General features: G+C 39.9%; 2 protein-coding genes across 2 annotated transcripts in view; both read left to right on the forward strand.

The window, feature by feature from the left end:
* Window positions 1-12,877, forward strand: part of LOC114651549 (tripartite motif-containing protein 16-like) — a 451,159-nt gene that overhangs the window by 333,930 nt on the left and 104,352 nt on the right. The window lies entirely within an intron of this gene.
* The window catches only part of LOC114651545 (gastrula zinc finger protein XlCGF57.1-like), a 458,276-nt gene continuing 453,869 nt past the window's right edge, over window positions 8,471-12,877 (forward strand). Inside the window, exon 1 of the mRNA XM_051927943.1 lies at window positions 8,471-8,610. The gene's annotated coding sequence lies outside the window, so the exon portion shown is untranslated. The remainder of the gene's footprint in view (window positions 8,611-12,877) is intronic.

Genomic DNA, 12,877 nt, shown 5'->3' on the forward strand with positions numbered 1-12,877 from the left:
AAAATCCTTTTTTTGCATTGGTCTTAATTGATATTCTAATTTTCCGAGATACTGAATTTGGGACTTTCATTAGTTGTCAGTTATAATCATCAACATTAAAAGAAATAAACATTTGAAATACATCAGTCTGTGTGTAATGAATGAATCTAATATACAAGTTTCACTTTTTGAATGGAATTACTGAAATAAATCAACTTTGTCATGATATTCTAATTTTATGACCAGCACCTGTACAGAGCATCAGGATTAAACTAAATTGAAGTTATGAGTGATGTGTTTTCAGCAGTTTTTTAAAGTGCTCAATTGTATCAGCCTAGCAAATTCCTATTGGTCAGCTATTCCAGATTTTAGGCGCATAACAGCAGAAGGCCGCCCGCCTCACCACTTCTTATGAGTTTAGCTCTTGGAATTCTCAGCAGACACTCATTTGAAGATCTAAGGTTACGATTTGGAGTGTAAGGTGTCAGACATTCCGAAATATAAGATGCAGCAGATTAGTTAAGTCTTTGTAAACCATAAGCAGGATTTTAAAGTCAATTCTAAATGACACAGGTAACCAATGTAGTGACATCAAAACTGGAGAGATGTGCTCGGATTTTCTTTTCCTGGTAAGGATTCTAGCAGCTGCATTCGTTGTTTTCCTAGTTAAGATTATGGCAGCTCCATTCTGTACTCGTAATCAATTGATGTCTTTCTTGGGTGGTCCTGAGAGGAGTGCATTACAGTAATCTAGTCAATGAAAAACAAAAGCGTGAATTCATTGTTCAGCATCTTGCAATGCTATAAGGGGTCCAACTTTTGCTATATTTTTTAAGTGAAAAAATGCTGTCCTAGTAATCTGATTAATGTGTGATTTAAAATTCAGGTCAGAGTGGATAGTTACCCCTAAATTGACTTTTAATCCAAATGCATCAAGTTTATTTCTAATAACCTCATTATATCCATTATTGCCAATCATGAAAATTTCTGTTTTCTCTTTATTTAGTTTGAGAAAATTACTACTCATCCATTCAGAAACACAAGTGAGACATTGTGTCAGTGAATCAAGAGAGTCGGGGTCATCAGGCGCTATTGATAAGTACAGTTGTGTGTCATCCGCATAGCTGTGGTAACTCATGTTATGCCCCGAGATAATCTGACCTAATGGAAGCATGTAAATCGAAAAGAGCAGCGGACCCAGGACAGAGCCTTGTGGAACACCATATAGAATATCATGTGTCTTTGAAGTATAAATACCACAACTAACAAAGAATTTTCTACATACTGTCATGGCGTAAAATTGTCACCAGAAGGCTTTTTACCTGAAATGAAGGCTATTACGACTCAGGATAGGCAAACAGAGTCTATAGTTTTATTGCAATAAAATAACCATAATAGTAATAACACGGACTCAACCCAATACGGCCAAATTGAGCTGAGCCCTGAACAGTTCCGGGCTCCAAACTTTTATAGTAATTTCTTATCATTCCGACCTCGCTCATATTAGCTCATTTGCTCTTTTTCTCTGACTTCCCTCTGCTCCTGTCCGGCTGATACCTTGAGTTCCCATTGGAACCATTATTATCTCCTGACTTCCCTGCAGCTGGCCTCCCGGTATTTCGACTGTCTATTATTCATCTCTAGTTTCTGTTTGTGCTTATTTCTTTCACTGGCCAATTGCCTTTCATCCATATATGGGCTTCCTCTCGTCATTTTCCCTTCCTAGCCTATTTGGTGGTCAAAGTTAAGCTTTAATTTTAAAAAGAAATATGGCATGTGCTTTTATTTAATCAGTTGCTTGGAAGGCCTGACTTTCAGTAATATCTGCACTAAGGTTAATGTTTATATATTTCTCTATATTTATTTATACTTGTACATGAATATACTAATTTTATTTTTCATGCATTACATCATTTTGACCTTGTTAGTAGCAATGCCTTTTTGCTGTTTCTGCTGATTCACTATTCCAGCTGGCGTCTCACGTGCCTATCCTGACCATTTTTCCTGTAGTTTGTTACTAGTATCGTTCCTTGTTTTCTGGCCTTCAAGGAACATCTGTTCTCATTCCTCCTTATCCTCTCCTCGGGTAGTTTCTGTGCGTCATATTCTTTCTATCCTGTTCTTCCTTTCTTAATACTGGTAATTCTGCTTCAAGTTTAAAAAATAATGCAATATGGCTAATATTTGCTTGACATTCTAATTTATGTTAAATCTAATGTTTCAGAAGCTATTAATTACTTTTATGGCTATTTATGCCTAATGTATACATTTTTTACATTTACATCATTTAGCAGACGCTCTTATCCAGAGCGACTTACAACAGTGTTTGTTAGTTTTTTCACATACCCCTTGGGGTCAGAGCGCAGGGTCAGCCATTGTACAGCGCCCCCTGGAGCAATTACAGGTTAAGGGCCTTGCTCAAGGGCCCAGCAGAGTAGGATCTCTTTTGGCAGTGACGGGGCTTCAAACCGGCAACCTTCGGGATACCAGCGCAGATCCTTAGCCTCAGAGCCACCACTCCACCCAGTACTTCCAGGTAGGATTCAAACCAATTTAAGACCCTGCCAGAGAGGCCCCCCATTGTTTAAGGCTATTTCTAAGAATATTGTGATCAACAGTATCTCAGCACTCAGATCTATGAGGATGAGAACAGATAAACGGCCTCTGTCTGCATTTACCTGCAAGTCATTGACTACTTTAACGAGTGCAGTTTCTGTATTGTGATTTGTAAACCCTGCAAACCCGACTGAAACTTATCAAGAATAGCAGGTTTATTGACGTGGTCATTTAACTGCATAATGACTGCCTTTTCTAGGATTTTAGTTAAGAAAGGCAGGTTAGAAATGGGTCTAAAATTTTCAAAAGCAGTGGAGTCGAGATTATTTTCTTGAGTAGGAGTTTAACTACAGCAGTCTTAAGACAGTCTGGGAAGACCCCGGTATCTAATGACGAGTTCACTATGTCAAACACATTATCAATTAGCACATCAAATACTTCTTTGATAAAACTTGTTGGCGTTGAGTCAAGGACGCAGGTGGATGGTCTCAGATGAGAAATTATTTTATATAAATCAGGTAAATCTATCCTGGAGAAAGAATTTAATTTGTTTATAATGGAGTACTGGGGTTAATAGGATCAGTGTTGGGGAGATGTACTATAATATTTCTAATATCATTAATTTTTTGATTAAAAAATACAGCAAAAGCGCTTTTTCACTGAAAGTATTTTGGAGGCATTCCATTGAGTGACCTCTGGATTTAGCAGATAATAATAATAATTATTTGCATTTACATAGAGATTTTCTCACTACTCAAAGTGCTCAGCAATTGCAGGTTAAGGGCCCAACAGAGCAGAGTCCATTTTTGGCATTTACAGGATTCGAACCAGCAACCTTCCGATTGCTAGTGCAGATCCCTAGCCTCAGAGCCACCACTCCGCCTCAATTGTAGAGAATAAGACTCTGGGATTACTAGCATTGTTATTTATAATTCTAGAGAAATAGCAGCGCCTCTCAAGACGGACTGTGTTGTTGTATTCTGTTATTTTAACCTTCAATATCTCATAATGGACAGTCAGTTTAGTTTTTCTCCATTTACGCTCAGCTCTCCGGCACGTTCTCTTTAAATCAGACACTCTTTGGGTCTTCCATGGTATAACAATGCTAGAAGATTTTTTAACTGTCTTTTCAGGTGCAACTAAGTCAACAGCAGCTCTCACCTTTAGTATTAAAACTTACTATTTCCATTATCCTCACTATTGTAGTAAGCACTACAAACGGACTGGTTGCTTAGAATGTTTGTAAATTTTGAAGCTGCTGATGAATCAAAGAAGTGTTTTTTTAACAATATGCTTCTCGTGAATATTTTCTATCATTATTTCTATATTAAATAGTAAGGGAAAATGGTCTGATAGACCAATATCAATGACTTGCTTTACATCAACTTTTAGTCCTCTAGGAATTACTAAGTCTAACGTATGACCTGCTTTGTGTGTAGGCTGACTAATGTGCTGGCTCAGATTAAGAGTCCAGGAGGTTCGTAAATCCTTTTACTTTCGGGTCACACTGATTATCGATATGAATGTTAAAGTCACCTACTATTAGGAACGTGTCATAGTTCGCAATTATAAGTTTGAGAATTCCTCAAAGAAAGACGCATTGTATTTAGGAGGTATATATACGGATAATACTAGAAATTGAGAAACTCCATGAATAACAATGGCAAGATACTTAAAGGAATTGAATTTTCCAAAACTGACATCTTTACACTTTAACTGGCTCAGGTAAATGTTTGCTAATCCGTCGCCTTTCTTACTTTGGCGATCCGCATGAGCAAAGCTGTAATTCGGAGGCGCAGCTTCGATTAAAACAGTCGCACCATCAGAGCTATGCCATTTTTCACTTAATGCAATAAAATCAATTTTCCTATCACTAATAAGAATTGAATTGTAGGAGCGTAATGGGTATTTGAGATAGAAATTAAGTTATTCGTATTAGCGCCACTCTGTGCATATTTTTTATTTTATCTATAGTCTGTTTTTATAGTTTTAATACATTGTTCATCTAGAGGTGTAATTGTAATTAAGTTATTTGTGTTTATGCCGCACTGCCTAGATTTTTTACATGCATTGAGGTTAGTTATTACAGTATTAATGCAGTGCACTTTGGAGGAAGATTTTGTTAAAGAATTATCATGTCTTAGCAAAGCATTATGGAAAAGGTTAGGAGTAAAAATAAAGAGTCAAGAGAGACAAATTACTTTAGCAATGTTTTTGGAGTGGACCTGGGTGGTGAATCTATTTGGATGCAGACCATTCCGCTTGAGGGCTGTACTATGTGGTATTGACCACAAATTAAATCAATTGGTTAAAAAATAAATGCTGCATCTGATTACCTGTTTTTACATTCTGCTAATGACATTCAAATGAAGTTGTAATGCTGTCTGATTTGGCTGATCATTTGGTAGGTCAAGATCAGGTTCATCATACTACATCTCTTCAGGTACGGGCAAGCCATGATTGTGTGCCACATTATTCAGCACTCTACATGCTTGCACAATGTGACACACTTTCTGTGGACTATAGAGCAACACATTAAAAAAGTGGAAATGCTTTCTGCTTTCATAAGCAAATTCAATCTCTGAAGGCACATTTATAGTGTAGAATCAGCACTGAGTGTCACAACAGATCGATTCTCTGTGCTTTACTTTGAGGTTACTCTTTATCCTTAAAAGACTGCATTCCTTTGCCACACTTTTTGGAAAAAGATCTTGAGACTGTGCAGCGCAAATCTCTTGCTATAGATGATGTAATGGCAGCTTATTCTTTTGGTGATTCATTCCTGGCTGATGTAACTTGTCCAGCACCATTGCAATAGCAATTGTGTGTGCAGCTGACCACTAAGATTACATTTGGAAAACTTAACATTGCTGCAAATTGCGCTTTTATGTTTTCCACTTCAACCACAGTGTAAGGAAATCTTATCTTTCTGGATTACAAGTGGATAATACCATCCTATACAGCTGGCATGGCGCAACTCAGTGATGATTGTGAAACACCCGATCAGTGAGCAAGTTCACGTCGAAAAGCTCTTGTGGCTAAAAACCTGAGAGTGGACAAAACTTGCAAAGGAGCAGGTAAAGCACAATTCCTCATGTCCGGCATCAATTCAGCACACAGACCCAAGAGGAGAACATTATGGAGTGGCAACGCTACCGCTGCACCACTACTGTTTTCAGCAGGGTGGATGTATATAATGTATGTTTTTTATGCATGTATGTATGTAATGAAGACAAAAACAATTATATATAGATGCATACTAAATGACATATGTTCAGTGCTGCATGAAAACGTTGCATGAGGCGAAGAATGGATATTTATGAGAGTATTATAGTGAGAGATGTGTCGTCACCCGTATTACTAAAGCTCTTCTTTGCAGCATTATGCATTCTACAAGTCGGCATTTGTATGATCTACTAGGCTCACCCGCCTTTTAAGGCGACCAACTTTTATCCTCAATTTGTGAGTGCTCCATGAAGTTTGAGACTTTGACATTTCAGTGAGATACTGAAGCTCATTTGTATAAGAGATTCCTGACGGCATCATTGTAAATGGCTGAAACCTTGACCAATTACTTAAAACATGTCGTAAAATGTCAGCCCGAATCTGTACCGCTAAAGATGGAGTTTCATGCACTAAATAAGCTATAGATGAGAATAAGCAAGCACCATCTCCCCTGATATTTACTACGCGGTGAGGCATTTGTACTCCATCAACATTAATTATTTCCAGAGACATAACGCACAAAAGCAAGGGAATGATGGGAGCACCAGAACTCTGCTCACATCGCGTCGCTTCGTACCGCAAGCCGCAAGCCGCAAGTAGTAAGTCTGTGATAAGCGGAATACTGCTACGCTTTGCACTCATGGGACAGAAGGACAATCCCGACCGCCTTTATATAGGAGGATAATTTATAATTTTATTTTTTGCCACAAAGTATTATTGGGCACAATCATTTAACATGTATGGTTCTTCCACAAACATTCATTTCAATGGGAATTTAACGGGCGGAGTGGTGGCTCTGAGGCTAAGGATCTGCGCTGGTATCCAGAAGGTTGCCGGTTCGAATCCCCGTCACTGCCAAAAGAGATCCTACTCTGCTGGGCCCTTGAGCAAGACCCTTAATCTGTAATTGCTCCAGGGGTGCTGTACAATGGCTGACCCTGCGCTCTAACCCCAAGGGGTATGCGAAAACTAACAAATTTCTAATACGAGAAATCGTATAAGACGAAATAAAGAACCAAAAACAAAATTTTGTTGAGTTTTTGAACTCTGTTGATGCCATATGTACTTCAAACGGGAGCTCAATGAATAATGATTCAAAGCACTAAGCAGACATGCACACTGGTATCGTCAAGCTTGGTTAGAAGCACTGAGCAGACATGCGTACTGAGATTGCATAATGATGGGGCTTCGATGCCTCGAACATGCACACTGGGATAACAGAGGCTTCTTATCCTCGAGCAGACATGCGTAGTACTGAGATTGGATATTTCCTAAAGGTCAATGTGTCTCAGTTTGCTCATTAATATATTTTGACAGTGTATTTTAGTGAGAATGATTATAAACATATTACCCATGTTCATTTCCCATGTAGATATGTAACGTTTGGTGAGAGTAAATAAAAAGTAACAACACATATAATAGTTATGTTGCATTGTTTATGATTAATAAAACTCATCATTTATCTGAAATGTTCTCCTTATACAGTCGATTTATTTCACTTCTGAAGGTGTACATTGTCGGTATTCTCCATTGCAATTGCCCCCCAGTGTAACGTGTGCCAGTTCAACTGAAGGGTGGCAGACGAGCTCACGTAATGGGAGACAAGGCACATCCTACCCTGATGTCGAGGCTCTTGTCATGAATATTCCCATCTTGTGCTTTTTCTCGTTCTTGCCAGTTTACTATTATTATTGGACACGTATGTAGAGGGAATGTGTGTCTTATTTTATGTCTATGAAAGGAAGGACAGTAAAGCCTTGAATGAAACTGAGTGTTGATGCTTTGGGTAACACGACAGGTGAGGAGCAGGGAACGTTAAATGTGACAGTGACTGCGGGGGATTGTGGGACTGAAGATGGTCTAAGAATACAGAAACGACAAAAGCTTACTCTATCTGCAATTCTATTTACATCAATGATTTACTCTGTTGTGCTGCAGTTTGGAAGATTACTTATTTACACCCCCACGCAGTCTTTGATAAGATGCATTCAGAAGGAAAGGATGTTACTGACAAAGTCAAGTGCTTTTTTGAAAGTTTGGCTCCAGATGTGCATATCCAGCAGTTCCTTCTTGTCAGTACTTGAGTGATCTTTATGTTCACTTCTGGATGAATTCGCAAAGTTTCTTTACAACTTTTTTGTCTCATTAACGCAGAACTCCCGAAGCTTTCCTAAAATTGCAGAAGACAGTTGTGATTAGTTATGCAGCACACGCTTTTACTCACATTGATTTTTGGAAATCAGTAATACAAATCAGCTACAGATCTGGGAATCACTGAATAGTAAAAACGTTTAATGAGAGTGTCTTGCGCATATACTGGTGTAATGACCACGTCGGCTTTAGTGAAGCGTTTCTTAGCCTCTCTGATATATGCAAAATATGCTCATTAATTTGTTACAGATTCTAGGTGGACACGATTCCACACCAAGGAAAAAGGTGCCCCATGTAAATCGTTCATAATGTCTCCAAAATATATTTGTTAACTTTCAGACAAGTACTACTTAACTGTTTTATGCAAAATCCTTATTTCAACATATGCGAGCCCCGATTAGGATTTGAACTCGGGTTAGCGCACCTTATCGCTGTAGCAGGGAAAACCGCTTTTACGCTTTAAACCAAAGCACTTCAGTAGACTAGTGTGAGACCAAATCGACTGCGCAGATATCAATGACGTCATTACGCTAGCGTGCCTCGAAATCACGTGATGAAACAAGCCTCGTAGCGGCGCTTCGAAAGCTCCATACACAGTGTCGAAACCTCAGTATCGAGCAGCCCATCACTGGTTTGATCTTATGAGACCCCCGTACTCAGACTTCTTCACGACCATAACATCAAGCAAAGGTACGGAAGGTGAGACAAAATCGAACGTGGGGATCGCGTACGGGTGGGAATGCCAGCAGTGAGGAAGACCGCGACATGCTGAGCGGCTTTAACTTTGAGAAGGTGCCTGAGGCCGCGCGGTTCGCTTTTAAGTTTATTGTGGATGTCGGGGGTCGCGCGTTTTTTTTTTTTTCTGCTGGTGCTACGTTAATTTATTTTCCGGTTGGTGTAAATGTAATGCTACATCTGATTTGGCGGTGGCGCGTTAACTCGGGATCGCTTCTGCTGTCTTCTCACTCGTGCACTTTTCCGTGCCGTTTCTCCTTTTGATTACGCGCATGCTCCGCACTGTGCTGTCTGTCGGGCACGCGCTTGTTCCAAATCCGCTCACTCCCGCACGGCCCCGTCGTTTATTTCTGATTTTTCAATAACATCCACTTGCAGAGCCACAGCACCATAAGTCACCGCAGTTGTAGACTCGGAAGTGACGTCGCCCTCTTTTCAGGACTGACTTTGTAAAATTACTTTAGGAAGGTCTTGGCAAAGCCACGATAAGTAACGCCAGGTCAAGAACTTCAGAAATTAAGCGATAAAAATGAAAAGGAAAAACAGTACATCAAACCAAATAATACACATCATTATGAAGTTCAGAGGGTTTCTGCCATCACGTCGTGTCACACATCAAACTAAATAAAACGGATCGTTTTGGTGAAATATTAAATGAACATTTACGTTGTGTTCGAGTCTGTGGGCACCATTTAAAGTGTCGACAAAAATAAAATCATCAAGATCTGTGTTAATTGAAAATAATTTTTCGGTAACATTCATGGAACAAAACATACAATATAATTACATGTACAATGTTTACACCACTTTAGAGTTTAGTAATAAAAGTCATTACGTTTTTAAAAATGTACTATGTATGTGTGCAATATTGTTCTAAACCAAGTTAGAATGAACATTTAATCCAATCTGTTTTTAAACATGTATGTGAAGATAACTAATACATATTCTACACTGAATTATGCTATATATTAATTGTATTATATAGAACTGCTGTAGTTTTTGTAACTTATTATTATAAACGATGGGCCATCAAAAAAAAAAAAAAACTAAGAGCACAATTTATTTATATAGCACCCTGCCCAAGATTCAGAGAGAACAACAGGACCAATATAACATTGGCTACAAATAATATCTTCACTAAGTAAAGATAAATACAAGATATACAAAACATTCAAATAGAACAAAAGACAATAATTCAGACTAAAATACAACATATAATACTACAAACAATACTTGAACAAATAACATAAATTGTGATAAAAATTCAAACCCTGAGTACCTGGACAGACAGAGGGGGTAAACTGACAGAAGGGGCCGAATGTCAGGTCTGTTTAATGTCCTCCTAAACTAATGAAGTGAGTCAGCTGATGTCATTAATGTCGGGAGGTCAGTCCACAGTCAGGGCGCTATATACAGCTGAAGGCCCTGCTGCCACCCACAGTGCAGGTTAGTGGGGGGCACAGAATGAGAGGACCTTAGTGAGCAGGTCAAGAACAGAATTTGATATTCAGTCCTGTAAGACACAGGGAGAAGTGAAGGTGCAGCAGGATGGCTGGGATGTGCTCGCTGTTGTTGTCCGTGTCAGGACTCTGGCAGTTGAGTTTTGAATCAGCTGGAGCTGTGATATAAGATTAGAAATGTCACCTGCCAGTAGTGACTTACAATAATCAATGCAGGATGTGATAAAAGCAGGACAAGATTATCAGCATTAGAAAAGGAGAGGAATGAGCAAACATAAGAAATGTGACACAGGTGGAAGTTTCTTAATGTGGCTTACATGGTGAAATAAGAAAAGGAGGAATCAAAGTGACACCGAGAAGGTCGGAGGAGATCATCACCCAGAATGGCTGAAGTGTTGCTTGTTTTCTTAAGTTACACTTTAGTGCCACTTTGCAGGAGTTCAGTTATGTTGCAATTTAATTTTAAAGAGTTTTGCTCTGTTCAGGTTTTAATTTTAATTTAATTTCACTGAGGCAAGTTGTGAGCTGAGAAAGCTGTGATGAAGAGTCACTTTTAACACTGAAACAGATCTAAGCATCATCTGCATGATAAGCCAGTGCAAAGCTATGAATAACTTGCTCAAGGAGAAGCACAGAAATACAGAAGAGCAGAGGATGTCATTTCATTAACAAAGGGAGGTCAGATGGAGGAACTCCTGTAAGAAATGAAGGCGTGAGGAGTGCCCTGGACATGACATAAGCTGCACGGCCACAACGCCATATGCAGTAACTTTTACTTTTACACAAATTGGAACAGGAGCTCCTCAAGAGGAAGGTAACAATGCTTAGCACAATAAGGACAAATAAGGCAGAGCTCTCATCTCAACTGCTGGCCACACAGAACAGGCCAGTGAAGACATTAAAGTTTGTCCAAACAAATGACACATCCTTGGTGCACAATGTGATCTGCACAGGGATAGGAGATACCATGGCCAGAAATAATGGACTATAATGCTACAAAAAGAGGAGTGGAGAATTCAGACAAAACATTACGCTGGATGCTGGCCACAGGCAATTTTTTCAACATATTGAACATCTCAGAAAAAAATGCTTTTGTCATCTGGACAACCTTGAACCGAGACTGGAACAGGGAGAAGGAGAGGAGCAGGTAAACCATAGGTGACACCTCACATGCCACTGGGACGTCATGTGCCAAAGACCCCAGCATGCACAGCCATTGTGTCAACTCAACAGTCCATGACAGCCCCCGTAGTGTGTGTGTGTGTCTCACTGTGTGAACTGTACAGTTATTACAGGATTGGGTAGAAAATGAAAATATTCAGTTCTACTTGATAAACTAATAGAATGTGATCTAAGGGTGAAGAGTAAACAGGTGATTTACATTGTGTGTTAAAATAAAGTGAGCGTCTGATTTAAAACTAAGTCCCTCAATAGTACATGTAGCAAAAATGTCATCCTAAGTTGAGATTCAACACAATTATCTTTCATGCTTCCCAAAGAGAAATTCAAATACGATGTTTGTAAACTACTACATTTGTGAAGGACTGAAGTGTGAGGCTGGCTATCTAAACTATCACTGAGTGTAAATGAAAGGTACACTTTATAATCCGAGTATCGCATCACGTTAGTGACACTTGTGGACTGTTGATCTGCTCAGTGAAGTAGCAGAGGGGCTTGTTCATCAATTTCAGCTGCTTTGGTGCACTAGAGGGGGGCAACAATGAGAGAGACGACCCCCTAAACAGGAATGAATGGTTTAATAGGTGGAGGGAGGCCACTGACATTTTTCCCTCCTCATCTGTTTTGTCACTCGTTTTGCATTTGTCTACAGTCAGTGTCACTACTGGTGGCATGAGGCCATACCTGGACCCTACAGAGCTGACACAGGTAGTCCAACTTCGCCATCAATACGTGGCATTGCCAGAAGGTTTGCTGTTTCTCCCAGCACAGTCTCAAGGGCATTGAGGAGATTCTAGGAGACAGACAGGCAGTTACTTTAGGAGAGCTGGACAGGGCCCCTTGTAGAAGGTCCTTATTCCATCAGCAGGACCAGAGGAACAGGATAGACACTGGCAGAGCTTACAAAATGACCTCCAGCAGGCAGGCCACTGGTGTGAATGTCTCTGACCTCTGACAAAACGAAAGAGACTTCATGAGGGAGGCCTGAGGGCCTGACGTCCTGTAGTGGGCCCTGTGGAGCATGATTGGTATTTGCCATAGAATACCAGGATTGGCTGGTCCACCACTGGCGGGCGCCCTGTGCTTTTCACAGATGAGAGCAGGTTCACTCTGAGCACATGTGACAGCTGTGAAAAGGTCTAGAGAAGCCGTGGAGAACATAATGCTGCCTGTTACATCGTTCAGCATGACCAGTTTGGTGGTGGGTCAGTGATGGTCAGTCTGGGGAGGCACATCCATGGAGGGACACACAGAACACTACAGGCTAGACAACAGTGGGCACCTTGACTGCCATGAGGTATTGGGATGAAATCCTTGGCTCCATTGTCAGACGGTATGTAGCTTACGTCATGTACAGGGCAACCCTCATGCCTTAATTTATAATATAATAATTAAGTTATCTTAATTTTATAATAATATAATCTTATATCAGAGCTCCAGCTGATTCAAAACTGAACTTCAAGAGTCCTGACACGAACACAATGTATTAAAGGCCAGAAGTCCACATGACCGTCATCATCAAGTTCTTCCATGAGAACCCTGAATACCATGAGGACTGATTGAGGTCATTGATGTTAGGTAGAATGTCTAGA

The sequence above is a fragment of the Erpetoichthys calabaricus genome, chromosome 5 (assembly GCF_900747795.2).
Source record: "Erpetoichthys calabaricus chromosome 5, fErpCal1.3, whole genome shotgun sequence".
In the NCBI taxonomy this organism is placed as follows: Eukaryota; Metazoa; Chordata; class Cladistia; order Polypteriformes; family Polypteridae; genus Erpetoichthys; species Erpetoichthys calabaricus.